Here is a 19,643-nt window from a genome sequence, read left to right as displayed (position 1 = left end):
CTAAGACCTAGGGGCTTCGAATGCTTCATCGACCTACAGAACTGAGATATTCTTCTAAAAATCTTCATTTGTGTTCTGCTGAAGAAAGACAGTCATACACGTCTGGGATGGCATGAGGGTGAGTAAATGATGAGAGAATTTTCATTTTTGGGTGAACTATCCCTTTAACGTCATACTTGCATACTTGAAGTATCCGCCTGTCGGATCTACAAGTAGAGGTTGATTTCCTGTGGTTTTACTTATTTGCAGTTCCTAAAAGAACAGGTGTCAGGCATGGTTTGATTCATGTGAATCTTGAGATGGAATGATGTGAGAGCTCTTTGTTGTTCTAAATTGGTTTACAACCAATAATTTCCAAATGCTTTTTTTCTTTTGGGCAGAAATCAACATCTGACTTGTTGGTTCCTTTTACTCTTACCAATGTCTCGTCACATGAGTGATGGGGACTGTCATAAAGCAGGTCATAAGTTCAGAACTTAAAAGTTTTTTTCTTTTGACATGCTACTTATTTCTTGTTCTTGTGCGTGTGGTCTGTGTTTTCAGGAGGATATGAATTTTAATGAGAAGAAAGCACCACTCAGAGAGAAGGACTTGAGCATAAAACGGGAGATGGTCCTTCAGTACATCGTCACAGCTGCAAAAACTGTATGTCAAAGAAAGACTGCAGCCGCACATATAAATAGCGCATACATAAACATGAATCGATGAGTGTTAAGTACATTTGATGAGCACCACTGCCTTTCAAGCTACCTTTTTTTTTTGTAAGCTTCCTTGTAATTCATAATAATTTTCCACTACAAACTATCTTGTCCTAATGGCCAGAGTGTTCATGTTGTTATTTACTCTGATCCTGGTGATCTTCCTAAGATAAAGTCAGATGAATGTGTCATAATGAATGCAAACCCTTTGGTTTCCATTTATCTTTTTTATTGTAAAACACCAAAATAATAAGCGATGATGCAAAACCAACACAGAGACACTGTCTCCGTGTGCATTCATGCCTGTGCTGAGTGTGTCTCAGTGTTATTGTACTTGTGGGTTTGGCCTGATAAAAATATCTATAACTGCAGGCCTCTCTTATGAGGACATTGACAGGCTAAAGACTGTATTTATCTGAGATGATTGCCCTCATTTGAGTTTGTTTCTTTTATTCTCTTGTCCTGAGGTGAGAGGGAGGCTTTGATCTTCCACATGTATACTTATGAACTCCTATTGCTATGGTAATGGATGGCAAGTTGTGATTTTACATCATCTCCCAATATATATTTCCCCATTTCACTTTTTTGCAAATAGTCTTTGGCTTTGTATGAGAGAATACAGGAGGGAGAAGAAATAAGGTTGAGAAGTAAAGAGAGGCATTAATATAAACGCTATTCTAAAATCGTCCTCTTCTGTTCTTTTTAAAAATGAAGGTTCTGATTCTCAGCCATGCCAAGTTCATCATTACTGAATAAGAGAGGATTGAGATGACCCTCAGGATTCATGTGAATTGATGGAATGTGTTTTTGTTAACGTGTTTAGTTTGCCCTTTTGCTTTATCAGTAATAGCTTAATTGAAATGGAAAATAGCTTGTCTTCCTGATTCAGCTTGTATGTTAATCAACTAGCTGCTTGATTAATTGATTTGAGTTTGCTAGCTCAGTATTGGGAACAAAGAAATGTAAGTTTTCTCTCCATGTAGTCTCACTTTTACATGCAGGTTGAAGCTGTCTGCATTAGATGGATTTCTGAGTTTTATGTCATGTTGTTTAGGGGATTTTTTTGTCTGTTTTTAAGTCCCTATGTGCTGATGAGAGACTGACAAGCGTACGTGACTTGCAATCGTGTATGCTCAACAAATCCTCTAGTTCTTCCACTGCACAACATGGCTCCACGCAAGTGGAAACTCTATATGCAGGATTCAGGCGAGGTAGATAATAAAAATGCATTTTTCTGCAAAAATTAATTCCCCAATCTAATCCTCCTGTTGTTTCGCTCTGCGTTCGTATACAGGGCTTGCAAACGATGGAAGAGAAACAAGAACTAGGGAGTTTAATTATAATGCCATTCCTCTCTTTCCACTGAGAATTTAATTATTCTGGAGTGCTTGGAGATTTCAAGATGATTCAATTTGGATTGTATTTGCTATCTGGAGTGGCTGGCTGGGACTTGTGGTTTTTCTCCAATCAGCTTTAGTCTCTCTCTGCGTTTGGAGTGCTGAAACTCATAAACCTTGAGCAATCATGATAAAACGCCCATGTCTTGGAATCTATTGTATGTCCTCAAAAATGGCCTCAAAATAGATGACCTAACATGTCTCTTTCTTCAAACAAATAAGTTTGATGCGGCTCTGTGTTAAATTATGCAGGGGGGCTAAAAACTTTTGAAGGCAGTAAAAGTGTTTTACAGATGTCGAGGCTTTTGATAAGTAAGAGTGCTTTTACATTTGGTTCGACTGCTTGGACCGAAGCCGAGTTTGTTTCCTCCCCATCCCCCAGGCCCCGCTGGTCCCTATTCACATCATATTATTTGGGTCCGAACTGTGGTCTGATTAACTGAGTACAAGTGGCAGCTCTTTAATCAATGTAACTTTGTAACAACTCAAGAGCACATCAGCTTCACTATGTTAAGTGATGTATTAAAGTTTTACCACCAAAACTTTACATGCACAGAGCAACACTTGCATTTGTCTCCCACGGATGCATTGAATGTGCAATGATGTAATGAATATTAGTATTTGTGTGTTGTGATCTTAAGGATGCATTGCAAGAGATGTGAAAAATGTGAGCTGTTCTCTGAAGGGGATTCATTTGTCAGAGCTGGGGTTTGAACTTGGGTCTCTGGTGCAAGAGTCTTAATTTCCACCACTGAGCCACAGAAGGGAGTTGGACCCAATAGTCAGACGCATTCTTAAATGAACTCAAGAGTTTATTAACAAAAATAGCAAAAAGGGTACAAAAAGCAATTTCTTACTAACAACCACAAAACAGAAATATTTCATCCAAAAAGGATCCAAAAGGAGGGAAAAAATAATCTCCAAAGAACTCAGGAAAAAGACACCAAAAAACAGCAAAAATAAACACAGGGAAAAAACAATCCAAAAGGCATTCAAAGTTTAGTACTTAGAACTAGAGCAGACTTACGGCAGCAACTGGCTAGGAACATCAATAACCAAGCAAAGAAACAAAAGGAAGTGATCAGCTTAAATACACAGCCCAGAACGAGGCACATGTGAAAACAATAACACATGATACAATGGCGGGAAACTGAAATGAAACACAATGAGGGCCTCTAGTGGCCAAAATATAACATTAAAGCAAAAAACTCTGACAGGACCCCTCCCTCTAGGAACGGCTCCTGACGTTCCCTCCCGGATGACTGGACTTGCGAGCATGAAATTCTTGAATTAGTTTGGGGTCCAAGATGTCCTTGGCAGGAACCCAGGAGCGCTCCTCAGGGCCATAGCCTTCCCAGTCCACAAGATACTGCCAGGACCCACGTACTCGATGGGCATCCAGTATTCTGTGGACTGTGTAAGCTGGCTGGCCACCAATGATACGAGGAGGGGGAGGTTTACCTGTCGCAAGAAAAGGAGAAGACAAAACAGGTTTTAACAGTGAGACATGAAAAGTGGGATTTATCTTCAAAGACTTAGGCAAGTATAAGCGATAAGTAACTGGGTTTACTTTCCTGGCAATCTTGAAGGGGCCAATGAACCTCTGGGAAAGTTTACGGGATTCCACCCGCAAGGGAATGTTCTTAGTGGAAAGCCAGACTCTTTGGCCGGGGCGCAGAGTGGGGGCAGGTCTGCGTCTGCGATTGGCCTGGTGCTGATTCTGCTGAGAGACCTTCAAGAGCTTGAGTCGGGCTTTTTTCCATGTCTGGCGGCAACGTTTAACAAACTGTTGAGCAGAGGGAACTGCAACCTTCACTTCTTGCTCAGGGAATAGTGGAGGGGTGTATCCCAACTGGCACTCGAAAGGGGACATGCCTGTAGCAGAGGAGCGAAGGGTATTGTGAGCGTATTCTGCCCACATGATGAAGGAAGACCAAGAGGATGGGTTGTTAGCTGCCATACACCTCAGTGTAGTCTCAAGATCTTGGTTAAGCCTCTACGTTTGCCCATTGGACTCCGGGTGGAACCCAGAAGATAGACTCACTGTAGCCCCCAGAGATTGACAAAATGCCCGCCAGAATCTGGAGGAAAATTGGGGTCCTCGATCAGAGACGATGTCTTGTGGGATGCCAAAGACTCGGAAGACGTGGTTTATAACCAATTCAGCAGTTTCTTTAGCGGTGGGTAGTTTGGGCAGGGGAATAAATCGGGTGGCCTTGGAGAATCTATCAACTATGACCATGATAGTGGTGTTGCCTTGTGATAGCGGAAGTCCAGTGATAAAATCCATGGAAAGATGAGACCAAGGTCTATGAGGTATGGAGAGAGGATGCAATAGCCCCTGAGGAGAACGGTGAGGGACCTTACTTTGGTTGCACGTGGGACATGCGTCTACAAATGTTGGCCACCAAAATCGTCTTTGGAGGTACTCAAGAGTGCGAGAGGTACCAGGATGACAAGTGAGACGAGAGAAGTGTCCCCACTGGAGGATCTGGGAGCGGACAGCTTTAGAGACAAACAGGCGTGGGTTGGCCCCCCTCCTGGGTCAGGTTCTCGGGCTTGGGCTTGTTTTACAGTATATCCCAGATCCCACCTGATAGGAGCTATTATCTTGGAACTGGGGATAATCGATGCAATAGAATCTTCCTGAGTAGTGTTTACATATACTCGGGACAAAGCATCAGGTTTTAGGTTCTTAGAGCCGGGGCGGTAGGATAAGATGAACTTGAATCGGTTGAAGAATAAACACCAACGTGCCTGGCGGGGGTTGAGTCGCTTTGATTTTTGTGGTCTGTGAATACTTGGAATGGGTGTTTGGCCCCCTCAAGCCAATGCCTCCACTCTTCAAGCGCTAGCTTAACTGCCAGTAACTCTCGATCCCCTACATGATAGTTCATCTCAGTCGGTGTAAGGCGGTGGGAAAGGAATGCACATGGATGCAACTTGTTGTCCTCCCCCCTTTGGGACAGCACAGCTCCAACCCCTACGTCCGAAGCATCGACCTCCACGATGAAGGGTTTATCTGGGTTAGGGAGAATGAGAATAGGTGCAGAGGTAAAATGGCTTTTAAGTTTGCTGAAGGCCAACTCTGCTTCATGTCCCCAATTAAAGCTGGTTGTATTCCCCTTGGTGAGGGCAGATAAAGGAGCCGCCACAGTACTGAAGTTCCGGATGAACTTGCGATAAAAATTGGCGAAGCCAAGGAAACGCTGTACTTCCTTTACCGATGAGGGGGAGGGCCAATCCACAACTGCTTGAACCTTTTGAGGGTCCATTTGTATCTGGCCAGGCTTGATAATGAACCCCAGGAACTGAACTTTGGTCACATGGAACTCACATTTCTAAGGTTTAACATAAAGATGGTTATCAAGAAGACATCTGAGAACCTTACTGATGTGTTTTACATGCTCTTGGAGGGAACTCGAGAAGATGAGGATATCGTCTAAGTAGACAAACACAAATTGGTTGAGCATGTCTCTGAGAACATCATTGATGAGAGCTTGAAATACTGCAGGAGCATTAGTGAGACTGAAGGGCATAACTAAATATTCATAGTGCCCAGTGGGCATGTTGAAGGCGGTCTTCCATTCATCTCCTTGTCTGATGCACACGAGATGGTAGGCATTGCGCAAGTCAAGCTTAGTAAAGATGGAGGCTCCTTGCAGAATTTCGAAAGCAGTGGTCATTAGCGGCAAGGGATAGCGGTTTCGAATAGTGATCTTATTAAGGCCCCTGTAATCAATACATGGCCGGAGCCCGCCATCCTTCTTCCCAACGAAAAAAAATCCAGCTCCAGCGGGGGAAGTGGATGGTTGGATGATACCTGCCGCAAGGGATTCGTTAATGTATTTGTCCATAGCAGTTCGTTCGGGGAGAGACAAAGAGAATATACGACCTCTGGGGGGACAGGTTCCTGGGAGCAGCTCAATGGCGCAATCATAGGGGTGATGAGGAGGTAAGGAGGTGGCCTTCGTTTTGCTGAACACTGCTTTGAGGTGGTGGTACTGAGCAGGGACTTGAGGCAGATCTAGGGCTTCTTGGGACTCGAGAACAAGATCAGGGGAGTTCTGGGCCAAGCATGTAGTCTGACAGGTGGGACCCCAACTGAGAACAGCGCCAGTAGACCAGTCAAAGTGTGGGTTATGCTGGAGGAGCCAGGGGTGACCGAGGATAATAGGGAACTCTGGAGTCTGTATAAGGTGAAAGCACATTCTCTCCTGGTGCTGGTAAGTGACGAGACAAAGGAGAGAGGTGAGGTGGGTTATTTTCCCTGGAGCTAACGGTCTTCCATCCAAGGCTGTCGCAGTTAGGGGGGCAGGAAGGGAATTAATAGGAATCTGGATACTTTTGGCAAAGGAAATATCCATGAAATTCCTGGCAGCACCAGAATCAATCAATGCCTGGAGTTGGTGTTTTTGATCTCCCCAAGTGAGTGTGATGGGAAGGAACAATCCAGAATTGGAAGGTGAAGCTGTGCGTGTGACTCCCTTTACAGTCCTTCCTTGCCTGTACGGGACTGGGCGTTTCCCGAAAGCTCGGGGCAGGTGGAGCGAAAATGACCATACAATCCACAATATAGACAACAGTGCTCTCTCATGCGACGGTCTCGTTCAGATGGGGAAAGCCTAGTCCTTCCCAATTGCATGGGTTCTGAGGACTCGTGGGGCACTGGTAGCATTTGAGCAAGTGCTGGACTGGCAGACAATGTGGAAACAGATGGCCTGTTCAGTCTTCTCTCCTCAGGTGATTATCCAGCCGGATTGCTTGATCCATGAGGGTCTCGAGATCACGAGCAGGTTCTCTGGTAGCCATATCATCCTTGATTGCCTCAGACAGACCATTCAGGAAACACACCATGAGGGCCTCGTCGTTCCAGCCGCACCCTGCTGCAACTGTCCGAAACTGTATGGCATATTCAGCCGCGCTGCCATTACCTTGTTGGAGGGTGAGAAGTCTCTTAGAGGCTTGCCGGCCACTGAGGGGGTGGTCAAAGACTCACTTGACCTCCTTTTCAAACACAGAATAACTTGAACAGAAGGGTGCCTGTGCCTTCCAGACCGCTGTTGCCCAAGAAAGAGCCTTGCCAGAAAGGAGGGTGATAACATATGTGATCTTGGCCCGATCTGACGGGAAGAAAGATGGTTGTAATTCAAATGTGAGAGAGCATTGAGTCAGGAACCCATCACATGCACTGGGATCACCTGAGAAATGTTGTGGTGGAGGTAGGCAAGGTTCAATCAGAGGAGAGAGCACTCAAGAATCCAGAAGGGGTACCAAGGCAGCAGTAGAAGCAGTAGCTGAAGTAGAGGACAGCCGGTCCAGGATACAACAGGACAGAAATCATGAGATCTGACAGCACTTGTGAGAGTTTAGCCATCACAGTCTCCTGCTGAACTAATGCTGACTCATGGCGTTGGATTATGGACTCCTGCTGAGCAATTGTGGCCAGGAGTTTTTGAGCATTAGGCATCTCTATGTTCATAATGTGGCTTGGTTATTCTGTCAGAGCCAGGATTCAAACTTGGGTCTCTGGCGCAAGAGTCTTAATTTCCACTACTGAGCCACAGAAGGGAGTTGAACCCAATAGTCAGATGCGTTCTTAAATGAACTCAGAAGAGTGCTATTTTTCAAGAAAAATAGCAAAAAGGGTACAAAAAGCAATTTCTTACTAACAACCACAAAACAGAAAAATCTTTTGTCCAAAAAGGATCCAAAAGGAGGGAAAAAATAATCTCCAAAGAACTCAGGAAAAAGACACCAAAAAACAGCAAAAATAAACACAGGGAAAAAACAATCCAAAAGGCATTCAAAGTTTAGTACTTAGAACTAGAGCAGACTTACGGCAGCAACTGGCTAGGAACATCAATAACCAAGCAAAGAAACAAAAGGAAGTGATCAGCTTAAATACACAGCCCAGAACGAGGCACATGTGAAAACAATAACACATGATACAATGGCGGGAAACTGAAATGAAACACAATGAGGGCCTCTAGTGGCCAAAATATAACATTAAAGCAAAAAACTCTGACAATTTGGACACAAGCAGGTATGAGAAATGCATTATACTGCAATAATTGCAATCAAGAGCCAATTTTACATCATCACCGTACTGGAGTCACATGAACCGTACCCCAGACCACCTTTTCAAGTGGACTCAGTTGCGGTTCCCAGGTATGCACCCGAGTTCGGAAAACAGCATTCACATAACCGAACTTTGATGTCATTCGGACCCGGGTGCGCACTAAAAGTGCTAGTGTGAAAGCACCATAATAGTACTAAGACTGCTAAGCCTGAGTTCCCCATAGTGTAATAAGCAACAAGTAGGAGCACATCTTTGCATTTTCAGCTGAAAGGTTGAAAAATGTTGGTTGAAAAACCACTAGCAAACTCAAATCAATTAATCAAGCGAGTGTGCTGTTTGTTAAAGGAATATTCCAGGTTCAGTACAACACTATGATTCACCACTAGATATATTCAACTCATCTCTCGTTTATTTAAAACAAAAGCAAAAATCGCATTACAATGAAAATGAAAGGTGGCCAGTAAATAAACATTAAAATAAATTTTGTTTAAAAAAAATAGCCACAAGATATGAACGTTATATGTATTAACATGATATTAGTGTGATAAAATTGCTTACTTACATTATATGTTAAACTTATATCCAATACTAATATATCCATGACGGCACAATGGCAATAAAGAAGCAATTTTATCATGCAAAACTAAAGTCATGTTGAGCAGAGATTTTATTACACTAGACTCATGTTAACACGTGTAATGTTGGTATAATAGTGTGTATTTGAATGTCTTTGGACTGTTCCCAAATTCACTTCCATTGTAATTACCCCATGTGACTCTACCCTCCCTAGCAACCGGGCCAATTTGGTTGCTTAGGAGACCTGGCTGGAGTCACCCTGGATTCGAACTTGCGACTCCAGGGGTGGTAGTCAGCGTCAATACTCGCTGAGCTTCTCAGCCCCCCTAAACTGCAATTTTTAATTAAATGAGACACAAGTCAAAGATATTTTCTATGGTAATCAACATTATACTACTAATGCTGTCGACTGAGCTTAACTTGTATTGAACCCGGAATATTCCTCTAATTGTATAAAATATGACGTTTTACATCTTGAATTGTCTAAGTTAATGAGGGAAAATTTGTTAGGTTATTCATGAAGTTCATGCAGACTTTAAAAAAAAAAAAAACTGAATCAGTTTGCCAGAACAGACGGTGATGTATTAGTGTTTTTTGAAATTTCCTGTTTCATACTCAAGCCTTTCCTTACGCTGCTTTGACTAGTTTGATGGATGGACATTACTTTAAATGTGTAGAACGTCCTGGATACTCTCTCTCATGCACTCGCTGGCCCCTGCCCCCCTTCATCTCTCACTCTTTCACACTCTTGTCTTTTGACATTCAGGCTTGGTTGTTTACCCCCTGTCCATGTTCTTGACGAATAATTGCCTCCCAGAGAAGCCTTTCCTGTTGGCTCTGCTCCTCTGTCTCGGCTGGTAATTGAAACTATAGATTCTGGCATAGGCTTCTCGCCCTCTCTCTGTTAATAACATTCACCTTTTAAAACATTCACCTTGCCATCGCCAGCAGAGTGCCTGGGTATAATTACGATTTGCCAAAATTAATGGCCATAGTCAAAGCTTTTGCTGTTTTGTGAATTGATGCATTGTCATTAGGTCTTGTTAAGTGCTCATTAATTGATATTGGAAGAGTAGGAAACAACAAATTCATGGCGTTTGAATACAAATAGCATACAGTGAAATAGGTAATCAACACAGAGTGTAACTGTACTGTATGAAAACACGACACTCCAATGATCAGTAAAGAGTAAGTGTTGGGCGTACTGATCGCTACCTATGCCAGCGTGCAGTGCGAGGGCAGTTACCAATGAATATGGTAAAGGTGGATGGTCAGGACACAATGTCAGTGTGTTCACAATGTGTTATTAATGAAGGATGTTGACTCATTGTGTTCTGATATCTAATAAATAAAGACAGACTGTACATTTACAGGTTCACACATGACCCTCAGATCAACACTCATCCCTCGATTAGTCTCTGCGTTCGTCCATTAGTGACACAACGCAACAATATTGAGCTTTGCATTGAAAAACAATAAGACACAGAAAGCAGAGTCAACTCTAAATGTTTTTCATCGCCAGCATTATAATTAGTTATCCATTATTTATGATCTATGGTTCATGTTAGCGTCATATTTTGAAGATATGGTACTAAAAATAATGAATCAACAGAATCAAAGTTATTCTTATGCCCCTGTCTGCCTCTTGGGATATACTTTGGTTGGTAATTACAAAGATTAACCTAAAAATAACCTCTCCAATCCTCTTTTGTGTCCCCTTCGAATTATCAAAAGGTTGTTGATCATGAAATCATTTTTGGGTATAATACATGGGTAATAAAGGGACAGATAAATATATCCCTTTCACTGTGGTTCTATTTATTCTGTGTGCTTAGGAATTCAGTTGCATCAAATTCATTATAGTGTAGAACAATAGAATTTGCAAATGTTACAAGAAACAGGCTACCATCCAAACTTTAGTTCCAAGTCCAATATTTATATGGTTATGGCATCACAGAACATTTTCGCCTGTACATTCACCACTTTAGCTCTGTTCCAAAACCGAGTGAGCTGCCTTGCTGCCTATTGCCAACAGTACATAAGCAGCTGCCTCCTAAGGTGTCATCCTAAGTGTGACAGAACCATACAATCAACAAGTGACTTCTTTGGAACGCCCTACTTACTGTAGGCTGCAACCCATCCTGCTACAAAATTATGCTCCTCATGCAAAGCCTGTGTTATACTCGACTCCCAAATTGATTTGAATTGATTTCAAAGACACAATATCAAAGTCCCTTTTAACCTTGTGCGACCTTGTGTCCTTCTGCATGGACATTGTGTTTTGTCTTCGGAATAAGCTATGCATAATTTAATTTCATTTAAACTGACTGATCTCAGTTCAGGGCCCTCAGGGCTGTCAGTAAAGGGTTAAACTTTTGACGCATGTGACAAAACAACATAGCGCTGATCTCAACGGCGTTTGTCTATGGGAGAAACGGCAACAAAACTACATCTGGTAAGAAACATAATTACATTTGTACATTGAATCCTGTTTAAAGATTAGAGTCTGTAGTTGCATCTGATATGCCATTTTTAAAATGCGAGCGATTGGCACGCTGTTAAACACAATGACAACCAAAGTTGACCATAGCGCTATTTTTTCCTTAGAAATCCTCTATTTACAGTGTTTTATCACATTGAGAATCAATGGGTTCACCCAAAAGCTGAAAAGTTTGGCTTTCAGGGGCTTTAAATGGAGTTAGGTGCATTTTGAACTGTTCTGAGACCAGTGCAGACAGACAGCAGACTGCAGGTTAAGTCATTCACCAAATAGGGAGCAAGTGAGCTAGGGAGCATCCTATAGCTTTTCTATGCAGCCAAGTGCATTCACTCCTAAAATCTGACCAAAAGTTCCGTTTCAGGCTGCAGATGATGTTTGCACCACTTAACATGTTTGTCAGTCATGGGACAATGACAATCAGTACATAGATTCAGAATTTATTATCAGGGTATCCGTAGGTCATTAAAAAGTATTTAAAGGTATTAAACCAATTTGGGGAAAATTAAGGCCATTAAAAAGTGTTACCCGAGGTATTATTATTATTATTATTATTTTTTGTTTTTGTTTGAACATTTCCCTCCTTGGGTCATAAGGTTGAATGAAAACCTTACAAATGAAAACCTTTCATGCCTCGCAGATAGCAGAGAATAGAGTGGGCGAGTGGTTTTCACGTGTACGTTCAGTGCAAAGTCTTTCTAGCAAGTCAGTCCACTGTTGGCCATCTTTGGAATTTCTCGGGAGGCTATTTCTAGTCAAGCCAGTGCAGCTCCAATCAACTTTAATGGAGAAAGACCAAAATCTCAAAAACAGTTGTTCAAGATTAAGAACATATTTCAAATCAGCAATAAAATCTGACAATATGGTATCAAAAATTGTGATTCTTTACCTCATATTTCCCAGGTTGTATAGCTAATGCACATAAGGTGCTCTAGAGTTGATTGACAGGTGATGTTTGTATCTAAAAGGTGATTAGCTCTTTTTACCGTAAGGTGGGACTTCCTTTCTACATCCGTTGACCGTTGGACGCTAGAGCTCCTTGGTTGAGCGTTCCAATTTCTCCCATTCATTTTAATAGAAGTGGTCCATCAGGGGGCCTGGGTAGCTCAGCAAGTAAAGACACTGACTACCACACCTGGAGTCGCAAGTTCAAATCCAGGGTATGCTGAGTGACTCCAGTCAATCTTCCTAAGCAACCAATTGGCCCGGTAGCTAGGGTGGGTAGAGTCACGTTGGGTTAACCTCTTTGTGGTCGCTATAATGTGGTTCTCACTCTCAGTGGGGTGTGTGGTGAGTTGTGCATGGATGCCATGGAGAATAGCGTGAAGACACCACATGCGCTAGGTCTCTGTGGTAACACACTCAACAAGCCACATGATAAGATGCACAGATTGACTGTCTCAGACACAGAGGCAACTGAGGTTCATCCTCCGCCACCCGGATTGAGGCAAGTCACTACACCACCACGAGGACTTAGAGTGCATTGGGAAATGGACATTCCAAATTGGGGAGAAAATCGAAGTGGCCCATCTCTACATCTCTGGTTCTGTGTACATATGCACTGGTCCTGTGAGTATTGCTCCGGGGCTCGAGATATTCCCCATTCATTTTCTCCACTGTCATTTCAACATTAACAGACTGGCCGATTACATGAGAGAAGACACATTTCAGTAAGTTGTACCGTTTCTTTCAACATATCCTCAGAAGTTCATAAGTTGGAGAGAAAGAGTTTTGTTCCCAACTCTTTTTGAATGGCCAGCTACCATACCATATGTCTACCATAGTCTGTCACAGGCACCATTAAAGAGTACAAATACAACATTTATTGTTTGAATTTAGAGATAACGGGACATAATTTAAAAGCTTAACTTAAAATCGTGTTTCTCCAAAAAATGACATCTGACTCAAATGATGGAGAATAACACTATAATATTCTATCTCTGCCCAGACGTAAACCTCTTACTTGAATCACATGAGGACACAGGTAGAATGTGTTTTCCTCCGTCCTTTAACTCTGACCCAGTTCCTTGAGGCTCGGGTGATGACGGGAGGCCGTTTCCTCGCTCTGTCAGCGGGCGGTACGGCTGTTGATTCTCGGTGGGCTGGCGGAGAACTCAGAAATGTCAACTTGATTGAAGATGGAAGAGAAATCTTTAATCTCTTCACTTCTGTAGGCAAATGGATGAAGATGCGAATTGCTCGGCGGTCTCCTTCGGATCCGTTAGAGTGTTTGGTTGAACACAGAGTAATCTCAACTCGTCCAGCGAGATGGAGATTGTATGGCTACAGTTTCAAGTCGGACGATACTTCCTCGTGCCACGAGGTTGCACCTGAGAGCAGCAAAGAGCTACGTCTATATTCGGACAAAGTCGCTGGAAGTAACTCACAAAACATTTCAGAGGTATTTCAACTCCTGATGATGTCATGTTTGAGGGATGTTCTGTCGTGTGCCTCATCCAATAGGAGTTGAGAGTTCGATCCTTTAGTGAGCAAGGCTTCATGGATTTGTAGTCCGTTTTGGACTCCCTTTGTTTGATTTTGGCGCAATTTTTATCAGTAAGATTTACGACATGGTGTGTGGGGGCTGAGTGAGGTTTTACGACTTGTGTTAGGCCTGCCTTTGTCTTCTATCTGAATACATGAGGCCCAACATTGCAATGGAACCACCAGGCGTTGCTCATTCTTAGATTGCAGGGAGCGAGAGGGGACAGACCTGGAGGAGTAAATTAAAGAGGGTGCTGTTCCATCTGCTGTCCTGAAGGCCAGAGTCAAAGCCAAGTTATTGTACAAATCTAAAAACATGACACAGTATCACAGAAAAGGAGATGACAGTGTTTAACCAGATTTAAAATGAGAAACAGTGTAAACTGTTAAATAAACACTGCCCTTTCCGCCAAAATAAAGGCTCCAAGTCTGCCAAAATAAAAGCTTCATGTAAATACTACAGAAATATATTACTATTATATAAAAACAAATCTAATCCTCAAAATTATAATAATTCAATTTTATATTATAATAAAATACTTGAAAGGAACCCACAATGATTATTAATAATATAATAAAATAATATTCAAATGGGTTCCAAAAAAGTGAGTGAAATTGTCCTGTCATTTTTGCACATCCTTTTAATTCACAAAAATGTTTTAGTAAAAATATATGTTGGTAAATACTACTTTTTATTAGGCCAATAAATAAACAGCAACTGATTCATTGCAGGCTGAATTTATGTGGTGTCTCTGAAGAGTGGTGAAGCACCACTCATTCAGGTTGAACGAAGATATTTGTTCCCCGATATATCAAAAATATAACATATATAATTTGAATTGGTCTAGATCAAGGAGAAGCTATTTGGTAGTGTCAACAATGCAGGGCCATTTGTGCTCATGTTTTACGAGAGCCTCAATGAGTGCACTGAAAAACACAAACAAATCAATGTTTATGTACGATTTTTGAAGTGACATCCAGTTGAGGTACCTTGTGTATAGTAATGAACATAAGCATAAGTAATGAACTACTGTAGATGTCTGCATAAAAATACTCACAGTAGGTATACAGTATCAAACCAGCCCTTTACTCTCACATAAGCAACATTTCATTTTAATATGTGACTTCATGTTGCATCTAGTGTTGGTTAAATATATGCATTAGCCATGTAGTGACTGAAGTAAGGAACAAGTCTTAAATCTTTTTGAAAAGGTCTTGAAAAGGGTATTAAAAAGTATTAATTTGGACGAACTGATACCTGCAGATATCCTGATAATGCTTAATTTTATTTTAACGTTCTTGGCAGTGATTGGATGATGCTGGCCATTACTTTGAATCAGAATTATTTATGTTAATTTCTGATGATAAAATGCTTGATTTTACTTGTTTGTTTGACAGTGCAAAGAGAGAACATTGTGATTTTGTATCCAATGTAGAAAAAACAACAACAGCATTGTAACATAAAAGTCAAATCAGGTCAAATATATATTTGGTTTAGTTATTTATTTGTGCTTTTCTCAATACACATTGTTCCAGAGCAGCTTTACAGAAAATCATCTGTAATGTCTCAAAAACATGATTAACCAACTCTCCTGGAAACATAATAAACAATTTGAATATATATATATATATATATATATATATATATATATATATATATATATATATATATATATATATATATTTTTTTTTTTTTTTTTTTTTTTAATATATATATATATATTCTATAGACATTCTATAGCTTGGTAATGTTTACAATTACACATTTATTTATTTATTTATTTATTTTTTGCAATTTTATAAGGTTTTACTAGTTAAAAATCAAAAAGGGAAATGGAAAATGCACACAATTGCCACGTTCGGGTCTGAAGAAGTTAAGGCAAGTCAGTCCACTGGGCTGGCATCTTTTTCTAAGGATACAAGTTGAAGTCAGAAGTTTACATACACTTCACAATTCCTGACATTTAATCGTAGAAAACATTCCCTGTCTTAGGTCAGTTAGGATCACTATTTTATTTTAAGAATGTGAAATGTCAGAATAATAGTGGAGAGAATGATTTATTTCAGCTTTTATTTCTTTCATCACATTCCCAGTGGGTCAGAAGTTTACATACACTTTGTTAGTATTTGGTAGCATTGCCTTTAAATTGTTTAACTTGGGTCAAACTTTTTGGGTATCCTTCCACAAGCTTCTCACAATAAGTTGCCGGAATTTTGTCCCATTCCTCCAGACAGAACTGGTGTAACTGAGTCAGGTTTGTAGGCCTCCTTGCTCGCACATGCTTTTTCAGTTCTGCCCACAAATTTTCTATCGATTGAGGTCAGGGCTTTGTGATGGCCACGCCAATACCTTGATTTTGTTGTCCTTAAGCCATTTTAACACAACTTTGGAGGTATGCTTGGGGTCATTGTCCATTTGGAAGACCCATTTGCGACCAAACTTTAACTTCCTGGCTGATGTCTTGAGATATTGCTTCAATATATCCACATACTTTTCCTTCCTCATGATGCCATCTATATTGTGAAGTGCACCAGTCCCTCCTGCAGCAAAGCACCTTCACAACATGATGCTGCCACCCCCATGCTTCATGGTTGGGATGGTGTTCTTCAGCATGCAAGCCTCAACTTTTTTCCTCTAAACATAATGATAGTCATTATGGCCAAACAGTTCAATATTTGTTTCATCAGACCAGAGGACATTCCTCCAAAAGATGTGCACTTGCAAACTGTAGTCTGTTTTTTTATGTCAGTTTTGGAGCAGTGGCTTCTTCCTTGCTGAGCAGGTTATGTTGATATTTGGCTTGTTTTACCGTGGATATAGATACTTGTCTACCTGTTTCCTCCAGCATCTTCACAAAGTCCTTTGCTGTTATTCTGGGATTGATTTGCACTTTTCGCACCAAACTACGTTCATCTCTAGGAGACAGAATGCGTCTCCTTCCTGAGCAGAATGATGGCTGCGTGGTCCCATGGTGTTTATACTATTGTTTGTACAGATGAACGTGGTACCTTCAGGCGTTTGGAAATCGCTCCCAAGAATTGCTCTTCCCTGATTTCTTTTAATTTTCCCATAATGTCAAGCAAAAAGAGTTTTAAGGTAGACCTTAAAATACATCCACAGGTACACATCCAATTCAATATACCTCCAAACAATATGTCTGTAAACAATTGTTAGAAAAATTACTTATGTCATGCACAAAGTAGATGTCCTAAATGACTTGCCAAAACTATAGTTTGCTAATATGAAATCTGTGGAGTGGTTAAAAAATGAGTTTTAATGACTTCAACCTTAGTGTATGTAAACTTCTGACTTCAACTGTATATGCGACATAAAGGTACAGATCCTATCCACTGCAATGGGGAAAGATCAAAATCTACATAATGGTTGGTTAACATATTTAAAATCAGCAGTTAAATCTGACAACAATGGCATCATAAATGGTGCTGCTTTAGCTCAGATTTTTCAGGCTGGTACATCTAATGCATTCAGCACCCTTAACCATTATCGATTCTTTCCAAAATTAAATTTAATAAGACCTTTATAATCAACAGCTCTCGGTTCGTCTGCCACAAGTGATACTGCTTTAGAATTTGACCAAAATGAGGTATCTTAGAAGGTAGCATAATTAAGTTGCCTACCTTTTGGGCCAGACTTTGCATTGGGAGAACACCCAGGATGACTTAAAATGCTGCCTCCATATGTTCTCTAGGTTTTGGAACAGAGCAATTGTGTGCTTATAAATCAATTTCTTTGTATTATTTTATTTAGACTGGAATTTCACAGTCACACCAAAGTGGTTACAGTTCAATGCTAAGCTGTATGTTGTAATGGTGGACATTTTAAAGGAGACCTGTTAACATTTTTTTTTTAGTTTTAGTTAATGCATTCTAATGGCTGTGAAAGTACACAAAGGGAAACAGTCTCCTGGTTTCAAGAAGCATCTGTTTTGAGTGTGTGATATGTGAGCAAATAAGGCTTTAATGATTGACAACACTAATAATCCACACTGAGTGTATTTGTGCATTGGTATGATCGTTCATGTTTTGTGGATGTCAGAGTAATTGGGAGACGTAAATACTGAATAATAATGGTTTAAGCAGGCCGGTGTCTCGTTCACTGTTTCTTGCCTCATTAGCATGTCTAGTCCTGATTCTACAAGCCATCAGTGCTTACCTGCACTCCACAATAGCCTGATCCAGCACACACCAAATAAACTCTGAGAATGAACTCCTGGAGACCTGTCAGTAGGACGTATAGACTAGTTTCTCTTCTTACTCTTGACTTGGTGCAAAAGTGCTTGATGGTGGTTATTGTGTAGGCAGTAATAACTGTCTACTATTCTCTCAGAAATTGGCTCAGGAACTAAAACCAAAGTTAATCTGTGTTATTAAATGCATTGCTGCAGAGGTATATTGAAGTATTGTTTGTGTTCAAAGTGCAGTTGTTCCTTATAGATCCTTATTGACACTTGGACAGTGGCATGAGATGCGTCAAAATAGACTTGTACTCTTTGGTTTGCAAAACAAAAAAAAAAACTGTGAACTGACTAAATCGCTTAATCTTAGGATGACAATGACTTTCCAGATAAAAATGTGATCTCACCGTAGGTGACATTCACCAAAGATTAAAAAAATAAATAAAAAGATGAACAAACAAGATTTGGGGTAATGAATTGAATTTGTTTTAAATATTACACACACAGATTGTGTGTGTTATAGTCTGCACGTTTCACCTGATTCATTAAAATAATAGGGACAGGCACGCTGTGTTGATCTCCATTCCAAGGACAGCGCTACCATTAGGCAGTCACAACATTCATCAGTCAAATTAGGAATGCGTTATTCAGCATAGAGAGAAAATGGAAATTCACAGACTCTTCTAAAGGTTATGTAAATAGCCAACAGTGTGCTCTCAGCAGTGACCGAAAAGCCCACTCATTTATTAACTGGTTAATTTGTTATATTCTTTTTCCTTTTTCCTTTCTGTTTAATGGTCCGACAGCTTTGCAGCATGGGGGTATCCCTGGAAGATCTTTCAAAAACTGGTAAAAAGAGTTCCTGTACCTGCTGAAACAAAGGTGCTGCAGCTTTCCTTAGAATTTAGCGAAGGTGTCAAATCAAGATACCGTCCATCCTGGTCCAGTCTGTCATGAAGTAGAGAAAGGAGAAGGGCTTAAAGTAATAGTTCACCCAAAAATGACATAAAAATCCATATGACTTATTTCTCCCATGGAACACAAGGAAAAGTTTAGCAGAATGCCGTGGCTGCTTGTCTCCATACAGTGAAAGTGAAGACTAGGGCAGTTGTGCTCCAAAAATGACAACAAGCATCATAAAATTATCATGAAAGTAATTAATCTGACTTGTGCACTTTATTCCAAGTCTGTGTGATTAACAGATGTCATTTACATCATTATCTGCTGAAAATCTCCGAAGCAGAAGCTCTCAAATCTAATGTGCGCTTCTGTACATTCAAATATGCCGAATAAAAACACATTGTGCTAGGTTTGTTAAATTAGCAGACAGAAAATAACATTGTTATTCGCTGAATTTCCTCTCTGCCGTTGCTTTCAAATCTTATTTGCGCTGCTATACAGTCAAATTTGAAGCGTGAATCCAATTCGATGACTTTAAAGGAATTGTCCACTCAAAATGTCTTTATTCGCCATAGTTTGAGTGTACTATTACTTTTGCAGAGAGTGTCGTTCTATAACTTAATTCAGCTACCTCTGACTTAGGTAAAATGCCTGTTTTTTAAAGGTCTACAGAAAACACCACCTTTGTCTATTCTCAAAATGTTGAGCTCATCATTACAAACAGAAGAATATGTTTCTTTTGTGAATTGTATTTTCTCTGTGCTCAGTCTGTTTTGTCGTGCTATGTTTTTCCCCAGCCTTAAGCTTACACAA

General features: G+C 40.6%; 1 pseudogene; it reads left to right on the top strand.

Annotated features, from left to right (window-relative positions):
- Window positions 1-439: 439 nt before the first annotated feature.
- LOC127427753 (protein diaphanous homolog 3-like) overlaps window positions 440-19,643 on the top strand; it is a 122,296-nt pseudogene continuing 103,092 nt past the window's right edge.

The sequence above is a fragment of the Myxocyprinus asiaticus genome, chromosome 37 (genome assembly GCF_019703515.2).
Source record: "Myxocyprinus asiaticus isolate MX2 ecotype Aquarium Trade chromosome 37, UBuf_Myxa_2, whole genome shotgun sequence".
In the NCBI taxonomy this organism is placed as follows: Eukaryota; Metazoa; Chordata; class Actinopteri; order Cypriniformes; family Catostomidae; genus Myxocyprinus; species Myxocyprinus asiaticus.
This window is presented reverse-complemented; position numbering and strand designations above follow the sequence as displayed.